This window comes from Cyprinus carpio, chromosome B10 (assembly GCF_018340385.1).
Source record: "Cyprinus carpio isolate SPL01 chromosome B10, ASM1834038v1, whole genome shotgun sequence".
Taxonomy (NCBI): domain Eukaryota; kingdom Metazoa; phylum Chordata; class Actinopteri; order Cypriniformes; family Cyprinidae; genus Cyprinus; species Cyprinus carpio.
In genome coordinates this window covers 8495851-8507306 of record NC_056606.1, presented here as the reverse complement: position 1 = coordinate 8507306, position 11456 = coordinate 8495851, and positions in this window count along the sequence as shown.

Genomic DNA, 11456 nt, shown 5'->3' with positions numbered 1-11456 from the left:
GATGGGTCACCATGGTAACCTTGGACAAATTGGGAAGGACAGAGGATGGTTGTCCTTCTGAAGAATCCTAAAAGACATAGGCTTTTATTTTCTTTAATTAATAGAATCTGAGGACATCGAAATCCTAGTTTGCTCCTAAATGTTGACGAAACTATTAATGAGTCATCCTGCACTTGATTATTGTCCAATGATATGCTCTCTCAAATTACAAAGTTCCTTTTCTTATATCACTTGTTAGCTATTAGCAATTGCAAATAGCTAAGTAGCAAATCAGAGTTCATGGTCAAGAGGTGCTTCTTAACTAGAAGAATGCATCCAAATAATCCTGCAAATCTTGGCTGACGAAAGTCTCAATTTGAAACATCCTTAATAGGCGGTCTTCACTTCATGTTCTTAATTTGCCTTGTTTTGAAAGATGCATTTTGTGTATTCTTTGCATACTTCGATCGCCCACAATCCTTTGCACCACTCAAATTCATGAATTTTTTTTTTTTTTATTGAAAATGAAACACCACTGAGCTCGTCCGATTTCATTATGTTATGCAAGACAAAGAAAAAAAAAGATTTTGGAGATGAAGGCATTATGTTAGCTGTTGTTTTGTTGTGCATAATGCAATCCACTGGGAGACCACAGATGGTTGTCACTACATGTATGGAAAGTCAGTAAATATAAATATTTGTATTATTCTTCAATTTATAATTTTAAAAGTATGTTTGTGCTGAGATTGTAAGGGTGGAAACATGCACATTTACTAAACCATCTCATTCTAGTGTCTAGTTGAAGCCTCACTAGGATGGTTAGACATCAGCATCATCAGTTATCCCCTGCAGGTACTGTAGATGCAGTAACTACAACATCCTGAAAGCACTAAATATCTTTCTCTATTATGAAAATAATATATAATATATTAAAATAATATATAATATAATATATAAAATATAATATAATATATAATAGATGGATATAAATAGCTTTACCTGCGGTAAAGAGTCTTTCAAAAACTGCACAACTAATCGAAAACAATTAAATATCCACTTTATTTAGCAACTATGTCAGTAAATTGTCAAACTGAGTTGTGAACAACTGCAGAACTACTCGCAAACCATGATTAGATCAAAAGAGTGATTCATTCACAAATTTGGCATTGCTCGATCTGATTAGAAATTCCCACTGTCAGGCAACAATGTATCCATAATATTCTACTGGGTAAAACTAATAATTCAAACATTTAATATGCAAAAAAAAAAAAAAAAAAAAAAAACAGTATTTTTGTAGGGCTCTTGAAAGCAAAAAAGGTAGAATTTAAATTATGTATTTTCATACACCCTAGAAGGACAAATTTGAGAAAGACGAGAGGATGTTTATCCTTCTGAATCCTGACAGACATGGACTGTTTACATTTACATTTTACATTTATGCATTTAGCAGACGCTTTTATCCAAAGCGACTTACAGTGAAGACTGTTAGTTTCTAGAATAAACCTATTCTATTTGAAGTACACTTTGAGGTCAACTATACTTTGAAATGCTACTAAAAATCAACAAATACACTGATGACTCATCTTTTGGCCAATAACATGTTCTCTAGCAAGCAGGAAATGACAGTTTATGTGCAAAGTGTCAAAGTTTAGCTAGTTAGCATGATCCAGTTAGCCCCTGCTGGTAGATTGTGTAACTACACCATCTTGGGGATCTTGAAGCCAATCAGCATTGTCTTGAGATCATCCTGCAGCTCTAGAATTATAAGTCAGATTGTATTTACAGTTGAGGTGATTGACTCAAAAAAAAAAAATAGAAACTAGACTGAAGTACACTTGAGCAAAGTTGGTAGAATTCAAAATGCATACTTCCTGATAATCTTAGTTGCAGAACAAACTTGAGAAGGACAGGACAGCAGAGGACTGAATCTGAATCCTGACAGACTTATGCTGTTAGCTTCTAGATCTATGTAAAGTATACAAGTTTTTCTGAGATTGTGGCCTAACAGACAATGATAAATGACCCGGTGTGGTGTTTGTGAGAGGATTTTCAGTCAGCTCTACTCTTCTTTGTCTCTCTTGTGACTCTCTTTCCATCAGTCTGTGTGAGCTCTTTGCATGCAGAGTCTGACTAAAACTTAGCTAAATGTCTGAAAGAACAAGACAGTGGCCTCTGTAACAGATCACACAGGTGACAGTTCCATAAAGATCAGCTCCCACAATACCTTTCTCGCCTCACCAAGTGCAGGGGTGCTTAAAGTTTAAAAATGTGTTTTTCTGCCTAATCTTCAGTCAAAATCCAATAATTTGCTTCCCCTCTGGAATGACGTTGCTTCTCTGATGATGTCAGTTTAACGGCTTGGATAAAAAATTAACAAATGTGTCCTCTATTCAGTATTCTATTTAACTCAGAAATACGTCACAATACTGAAGTGAAATCTTTTAGTTCAACTCAATTTGGGCTCCAAAACAACATGTGGGACCCACATTTTGTGCTCTTTGACTAAAACAATTACAATATAGACATATTTTTCACACATATGAAAAGATTTGAATACCTGCATAGAAACAGATAATGTCAACAAATTAGCATTTTAACAAGCTAGCCATTTACCATTTCCCCATAAAAAAATTCTCACACAAGTTCACGTTGAATGTTTGCAACTCACAAATCCTCCCTTGACAGACAGTTCTCCCTCATTCCTGACAGTTTTTTTTTTGTTTGTTTGTTTTATGAAAGCGAGAGAAAGAAAACTTTGCTTTTTTATGGGGTAAGTGGGAGTGATAACCTGAACGACAGCCTCAGCAGCTAACAGTGTCTCAGATGATCGTGAGGTGATATCTTACTCTTCGCATAGCACTCATCGCTAGCACGAACAGCACCTCAGAGATGATGTAGCCGAGTGATATCATCATAAAAAAGAGCCAGAAGGCCCTTCTGATAACAACACTCAGTCCCACTAGATGCTGTGAGTCAGTCGCAATAGCATAAACTGCCAAGAATGGACTAAACAGAAGGTATATTTTTTTCTACCTAAGGATGTTAACTGATTATTTTATTTAAGCATAACAAAAACCCAATAAAATCTACCCACACGCTCTGTGGAACACAAAAAGAGCTATTAACAAAATGTCAAAGCTGCTCTTCTCCATAAAATGAAATTGTAAAGTTCATCTACTTTTGTTTGGTTTCTTTAAAATTGGGTAATATTTTTACTGATATAGGCCTTGGATTCAACTTGGACTACTGACACCTAGTGGTGTGGATGCAGCAGAATGCAAAAGTTTTCAGTTACTGATCCCTTTGTTTTTAAATGTGCATCTGAAAATAAATCTTGAATTGACTAAAAACACTCTATTCACGTTAATCAATTTAATTTATTCAATGAGCAAAAGTGGTGAGAAACAAGGAGATAATATATATTTATTTAAATAAAGTATGTGATCTCAACATGTCAATCCCATGAATAATAAAATTGCTTCTATTAGGCTACTTTAGTCTTTATCTCATGTAACTGTTTATAATTTAGGGACAGATGTGTAAATATGTAAATTTATCTACAATTTAAAATTTTATTTTATTGTATCTCCTATTTTATTTCATTTTACCTTTATCTCACATAGGACACCAAGTGCACTTAGACTGCCTCTGGTGCACCTTCAAAAAACACTATAACACTATAAAACAAAATAATGGCTCATGTAAAAGAGCAAGGATTGCTTCTGAGGACCCAAGAACTCTTTCTGCATGCACAAAAATAATAATAAAAACCATCAAAGACACCCACATGCATGCAGCAATCATAAATGCAGAGAGTGATAAGGAATTTCTGTTAAACCTGTTATTAAGGTCACAAAAAGTCTGCTTTGTGTTTTGCCAGTGTGAGTGTGTTCGCCGGGGAGTGACTCATGTTGGCGAGGCGTCTTAAGCGGGAAAATAAATACCGCTCCATGAGGAGGCAGAGAAGTGAGCATTTATTTATTTCTTTTGGCTTATTGATTTAGTCTGAAGAGGAAGAGCTCAGCTTCCAATCATCCCTTTGAATTATAATGAAATGCGGTGGATTGGCGCGTGCAGCCAATCACCAAGAACTACTAAACGAGGGCAACCACTGAGTGATCAAAGTAATAAATTTAACCAGACGCGCGCTTCTCGTTCTCCCTCACCCTTAATTCACCAAGGCAACACTCACGTAAATGCATTTTCAGTACGTGACTTAAATGAATGCTCTGCCGTTTTGTCCCAAATCTTATCGGTATGCATAAAAGGCCACAGTGTCCCTGTGCGCATAGTATGTAAAGAATCCTGCATTCATGGTTGCTCTCCCAGCATTTTAGCGATTCAGACCAGCTCCTGTGGGAACAGGTTAGCCTACAGCTTGCTATGCAAAAGGCCGCTGCATCAGGCAGTAGGATCCCTTCACTAAGCACAAAGGATCTTTTATACGGACATACATTTTAATGTAATCTGGTTTGTGCAGGTTCCGCTGCTCTGTTGACGTTAAGGTGTAATTTAGCCTCTGTGTTTTGTTTCATAAACAGATCTGAGATGGATGTTTTCATTAATTTTAATTGCTATGGCAAGTAATACTATTACAATTGCGTATAGGGGTTTGAAGATGTCCCTAACTCTGAGCATTAAACTTTAATATGTAACTTGACCCATGGAATATATGGCAGACAATATGCATGATGCAAAAGCATACTGACAGCGAGATTTGTGCCTTTTAAAGAAAGAGTTCATCCAAAAAATTAAAATCAGTCACTGACTTTCATGTCGTTCCAAATCTGTGTGTCTTTTTTCACCTATGGAACATAAAAGACGATACTTTGAAGAACATCTAAATGGTGTTGAGTGTTTTGTTTACATTTTCTCCTGAAAATGTTTCAGTGATGCTTGTCTCTCACATCACACACATTTGGGTATGTGTTTAAGATGCTGAACTTTGAAACTAAGTGCCATGATTTATAAGACCTTTAATTTCCATCAAGTAGATTTTGTAGGCTAGTTAATCCCTTTGGCTCACGGCTCTCTTCCTTACACCCAGTCATTTCCTCCTCCAACCAAACACAAACGTCTGTTTGTTAAATCAATTATTCCAGGGAGGGTAATGAGGCATTTCACATACACATACAGTCAAGAAGGAGAATGGAGATATGTTGTATGGAGGGTTGTCAATTTAATGTGTTAATTTAGTTAATGGAACAGAACTCAGGGGTCTCAGTGTATTTGTATCTTAAAGTGCCATACAAAATTTTGTGCTCATTGCGTGAGGTGCTTAAAAAAAGTCACTGTTTAAATAAACAATATAATATGTATTACAAGCAGTATTTTGTCTCTTAAAGCCACTTTTTGTCTATTCAGTGATTCACTTGTCTCCCATAAATATGTAATGTGTTAAATTTGGGGCCTTTTCTCTGCAAAGTGATATATAAATGCAGTTAATTTCACTAAAATGGAGTAATAGCGCTAGTTATATGTCATCAGCAATGGGAGGCTCATTGAGTATAAGTGTTTGTGAAGTGTGGAGTGTGAGTGTCTCTTCTCAGGGCACACAGCCACATAAAAAGGGAAACAAGCAGCATGGATTAGAAGAGGAAACTAGGAAAAGTGGGATTTGCCCCGTGGAGCCATGGAGGAGAATTTGTAAACATCAGTGCTCTCGAATGTTGTCCTTGGCCCTTTCTCTCTTCGTCAGTGCAAACAGAGCCTTAGGCCCCCCAGGAGACCCCATCATCGCACAAGGAGAGGCTCTAGGAGAAAGAAAGAGGCATGTAGCAAAAGGTCCTAAACACCAAAAAAAGGAATCAAGATGTTTGAGGAGAATAGTAATCAGTGTTAATCTCGACATCAAAATTACTGACGGAAATGTCTGGTGGCATTTTTTTAATTTATTTTTTTTAGTTTAAGGATGAACACAAAGCAAAAAAAATATGTACCATGAGGATAATTAAACTGTGTGTGTGTGTGTGTGTGTGCGCGTGTGTGTGTGTGTAAGTGTGTGTAAGTGTAATTGTATGGAACAGAGCTGAGGTCATTTGTGTCCTAGTTGGCATTTTTAGACAGTCGTCCCTGGTGACCATGTTTCAATGACACTTTTAATCATTCATTTATTCTTCTCCACACACTGTCATTCACATGGAGAATCCGTTGGAGGGCTCAGCTAAGGACGTGGAAACTAAATGAAAATGTCCTTTGCATTTTTCTTATTTCATATTTGCCTGAAAACACATGATATGATAATGTTTTCCTGTCCCTGGGGGGCCAAATTTGATGCCACTTGATGGTAGAACATGTTTTCCGACAGGTGAATTAAAATATCAAAGCTGTATTCATGAATGCTGCATGTGCGTTATTGTCGCCTGTTGTTTTTTGTACTTATTAGAGAGTGTATTCAAATATCTAACAACTTGTCAAACATGGAAAGCAATTTTCATTTACTTTATCTAAATATTATGCAGAATCAAGTACGGGCTGAACACTCTGAAGTGGGGAAATAGACAATTTCTAAGCTTATTTGAGGTAGAGGAAGGCAAGCCTGGCTGGTTCGGTTTAAATCACTTTGCTCTGTCTTGTCATGGGACACATTTCATTAAGCAGACCAGCTGGGGCAATGGCGTGCGATGCATCCGCTGATCCGTCACACAAATACATTGCTCTCTCTCGCTCACTCGCTCGCTCTATTTCTCCCACTGACAGAGTGTGAGTGATCGGTGTCGATCCGTCTGATGAGATGACTGACTGCTAGGACATATTTATTTCCCTCTCACCCTCCAACCCCCACCACTTCAACCCCCCACCCTCCTCTTATCTGTCCATCAGACCAACATACTCATATGTTGCCATTTGAGAGCCTAAGTCAAGCAAAAACACTGTCCTTTTTAAAAGGCAATATCACAATTTGTTTTGCTTACACTAGGCTTTAAAAACATTAATTTTATGATGCATAATATGGTGCTATTACTTTATGTGATTGGATATATTATTTTGATCTGCAAGACAATATAGATTCCCACAGTCCAAATTTCCCAACCCCGACAAGATCACCATGATTTTAGCTGCAATCAAATAACCTACGCTATAAAGGTGGAAAAGCAACTTTCGTTATCTGAAAAGAGAAGTGGGGAGTCTACATAGGATGTGTTCTTGCAGTCCAGTTGCTCTATATTTCCGTAGTTTATCTATGTACATGTGTCAGACTGGTGTATTGGTCTTTGTCATGTCTTGCTGTTTATTTTTTATCTTGCTCTGTTTAAGACACTGTGTCAAGTTCAAAGACAGTTCAGCTGTGAACAGCGTGTCTTGAGACCCCTGTGTTCTGTTTCATTCCATTGCTCTCCGTCTAACTCGTTCAAATGCAAGAAAGTGTCTTCTGTAAATGGTGGTTTAATAGATCAAAAAGCCATGGCTAGGTACAAATATAACTCCAGTCACAAAGAACGTACTCTGTTGTATCTCTGTAATTCTTGGTCCTTATTTAGGGGACAGAATATCAGGTGTGTGACATTCAGAACACTCTCTGTCTAAATCACTTTAACCAGCAGGCTTTAAACAACCTGGCAACAGTGTAAAAGTAGCCCAAATCCAGGTAGCAAGAGGTGAGCCGACTGGTATGGGAATGAAAGTTTTATGGTGAGTAATTAGAGGAGGAGCTCTGAAGCAAATTTTATCATGAGGCACTGCTTTCATCTAGCTTCAAATTGTCATTCACAAAAGGCCAAATTCGTTTGCGACTCTTAGCATTGGTTAACGGTGCACAGGTATCTCAATGGAATATCAGTTTCCAAGACTGACATATAACAAGGGTTAGTGTTCATATCTTTAGAGATGTCAAATATCCTTCTGTGGGTGAATGGGAAATAGTATTCCACTCATTGTGCTCCTGTAGGAGCAAATACATGACGAGGTCTCCCATTTCAAAAAGAATAAGCAATGATTTCCCTCAAGGAAGCACCTCCTGTGCTCTTCCTTATGGAGGATGCTATGCTATGAGACATATGGGAGGGGGAGTATAAACAGAGGAGAGAGAACATATGAGTCACTAACTCACTAGAAGAGAATTCTGTCAGAAGGAGGGACAGGGGAAATGGGAGAGGAAGAGGTGAGGTGAGATGAGGAGAAAATGAAATTGCAAGTAAATCCCTCACCGGACTGGCATGTCACAGGGCAGAGGAAGAATGAGTGGGACGAAAAAGGAGGGTGGGAGGGATGGATAGGAAGGTGAAAGAGGAGGGGTGTGATCGAGAGATGGTGGCGAGACGTTTCCCAGAGCCAGCTGCAGAGTTAATCCGTTTAGTGGCCTAGAGATCGGGGGAATTGCGTAGAGGTGTGTCTGGGTCAAGGAAAGGCTTCTACAGCAGTCCTGCAGGTCTCCGACATGCTTTGGTCCGACACGGACACTCCTATAAATTGATGCCACACTGCCTCAGATCTGATCCGAAGACCTGGCAAACAGAGGTCTGTGCATGTGTGTATACAGCCCCTGACCCTCTTTAGCGGAGTATAATCCAAAACCCTCAGTGGGTAGACTCCTCGACAGCACCAGATGTGAGCCTGAAACCAGGCTGATACTCAACAGCCCACTAAACACTCACGTGTTGACTGACTCTTAGAGGACATCCAATCAAATGGCAATGTCTGGGTTGATTTTGCCAGTAGCATATCTGTCAAAATAAGCCAGCTGCATCAGTGAGTCAGTGTTATGTGAAGTCCAAGTACACAAGCTGGTATTAACACATTAAAGGGATAGTTTACACAAAAAAAAAAATAATAATAATAATATTCTGTCATCATTTACTCACCCTTATGTCTTTCCAAACCAGTATGACTTTCTTCTGTGAAACACAAAAGATGATACTTTAAAAAAAAAAATAAGAGTCAATGGGGTCCAGGTCTACAAATATTTGTGAATGAAATGAATGCATGAAAGATAGGCATAACACATTCAACAATTGTTCAGGTGGTAGCACTTTAATTTCAAAGCGAGAGGGTCCCCGTTCAAGTCCCAGCTTAGTTGGGATGCCTTTCTGTATGAAGTTTGTGTGTTGGCATGGGGTTTCCTTTAGGTGCTTTGGTTTCCCTCCAGTCCAAAGACACTTGGATATGCTCCAACATCCTTGAGACCCAACCTAGGACAAGTAGTTTAGAGCATAGATGGATGAATATATGTTTCTGACAAATATGCCAAACTACGGAAGTAAAATGGGCAACAAACTGCATTTCACATTGACTTTAGGAAAGCTCAGCCCTGTGCTGGAGGATTACGTTAAATCAAAATTTACCGCCGGAAATGTATTTACCATTGAACAGACAAATTTGGCCGCAGAGGATGTCTGCTTAACATAAGAACTGGGGATGAAGCAATCACTTGGGGTAATTGAGAAAACATCTAAGGCCAGTGGTGCTTAATGGACATATGACTCTACGCATGAAAAAGCTAGCCTTGCTCATTTGCAAAATCTCTCTCTTCTCCGGTTTGCTGTTTACCCCCCAGGTGCCACATCGCTCCCAATCTGGTTGTCTTAGTCTAGGGTAAACCCTATTAAAGGCATTCGGTCCCAGAGGGAATGCAGTGCTCCCTGTGTGCTAACACACAAACTCAAACACAGACACAGCCAGACAGCAGGCTAAATTTCTCGAACACCCTTGCTTACCAGCCGAGCTGTAGCAACGCAGCATCCTATTCAGTTGTTTTGACACCACTGTCAACATACTGTTAGTCCCCTTGTGAAACTTTGACAGTAAATATTGTTACGTGGGTAGCAGAGAGGTCCCAAAACCCATTCCCTATAATTAACACGTGCTTTGTCTTGGTTAGCAACAGTGGTCCGCAAAGAGTAGACTGTATTAAAGGAACCAGTCAACACATATCACATATAAACTGTGAAGAGCTGCAGGGAGTGATGAAAGAATTAGTCAGTAGGTGTGGTATTATACTGATAAAATCTGACGAAAACAGCAGCAATAATAAAAGATTACTCAGGGGAGTTGGAGGTCTTTATTCTGGATGGGTTTAAAGCAGGGGCGCAATAACGTGGAGGAGGTTAGGACAGTTCAAGGGCCCATGATCAGAGAGTAGGCCCTGTTGCAGCCTCTCAGAATATGATTTTGAAAGGAGATCAAGGCAATAAACTTGCCTTGCCTAAAAGAAATTGTGGTGTCCCTGGGTTAAAGGGATAGTTTACCTCAAAATAAAAATTCTGTCATCATTTACTCATGTCTTGTGTCATTCCAAAACCTTTTTAAACAACCATTTTTACCCATACAATAAAAATCAATGGAGTCCACTATTGTTTTAAACCTTACTCAAAAACCTGGGCCCTATCCACATTCATTTTGTGGAAAAGAGCAGCGTGAACTTTCGGTGAATCCTCTTCTTTTGTGTTCCACTGAAGAAGGTCAGTCATATGTACACAAAGATTGTATTGCTGTTTACCTACATTTCCCAAGAAAAGTTGCTTGAGGTGAGTTCTTTTACAAATAAGAGGGACGAACTACAAATTTCACAGTCTTTTTCTCCAAGGAAAATGGCTTGTGTGATTGGAAAGAAAACTCATCTCAGTTCGCCAGCAGCCCTATGGTGGAAGGTCAGGTCTCAGCCAATGCAATCCCAAAGACTGCATTTGGCTCATCATCTCGAAACACAATCCTCAAATAAGCAAGGTTCCACTGCTACTGCGGTTTATCTCAGCAATGACCAAAGTCATCATGATGAGGGACGAGGAAAAAAAACGTATTTACGAATCCAATTACTCAGAGAATACTTTCTTTCAAGAGGTGAGGGGTTGCAAAAGTGGCCCCAGCTTGTGGCAGAATCAAAGTGGACGATATTCATTCCAAGAGCCAATTGCATTTTCAAGTCAATAGATCTGTGCCAAAGACTGCTGTTGGCCAGGGTGAACAATGACTTGGCATGCTTGTCCTGTGACTGATAGCTATGACTCATTGTCTCCAGCCTTTGAATAGTCAGTGCATTTGTCACACACAATGTACACACCTAATTGGCCTAGGCTGCTATGCAACAAAACGAGTCGTAGATATTGTATCTACAACCACTGAGAATGTACAGTTTGGTTTAAGAACATTGGTGAGACATTACAACCTATCACACCTTTCCATGTATTCGTACTTTCTAGAAGAACATGTGTCAACAGTAAAAAGTCCATAATTCAAAAAGTTCACAAGGTAACAGGACTTTCTTTCTGCCTTGAATAACTGATGTGTGCTCACAAAAGAGCTCTCTGACAGGCATAACAGCAAGTCGAACTTGCTTTCTTTCTCTTATTCTGTACTTTGACTCGCCTCTGCTTTCGGAGTGCATCGATGTACTATGAAGCATGATCAGGTGCTGCCTGATTGCCTGGCTACAGTCGTGATTGGCATGTTAAGGACAACATGCCTCCTTCTGTTATCTACATAGATCAGGTTTGGTTAACTTTGACAGGTTGCCAATTTTCAATATAAGTCTTAGGACTTTT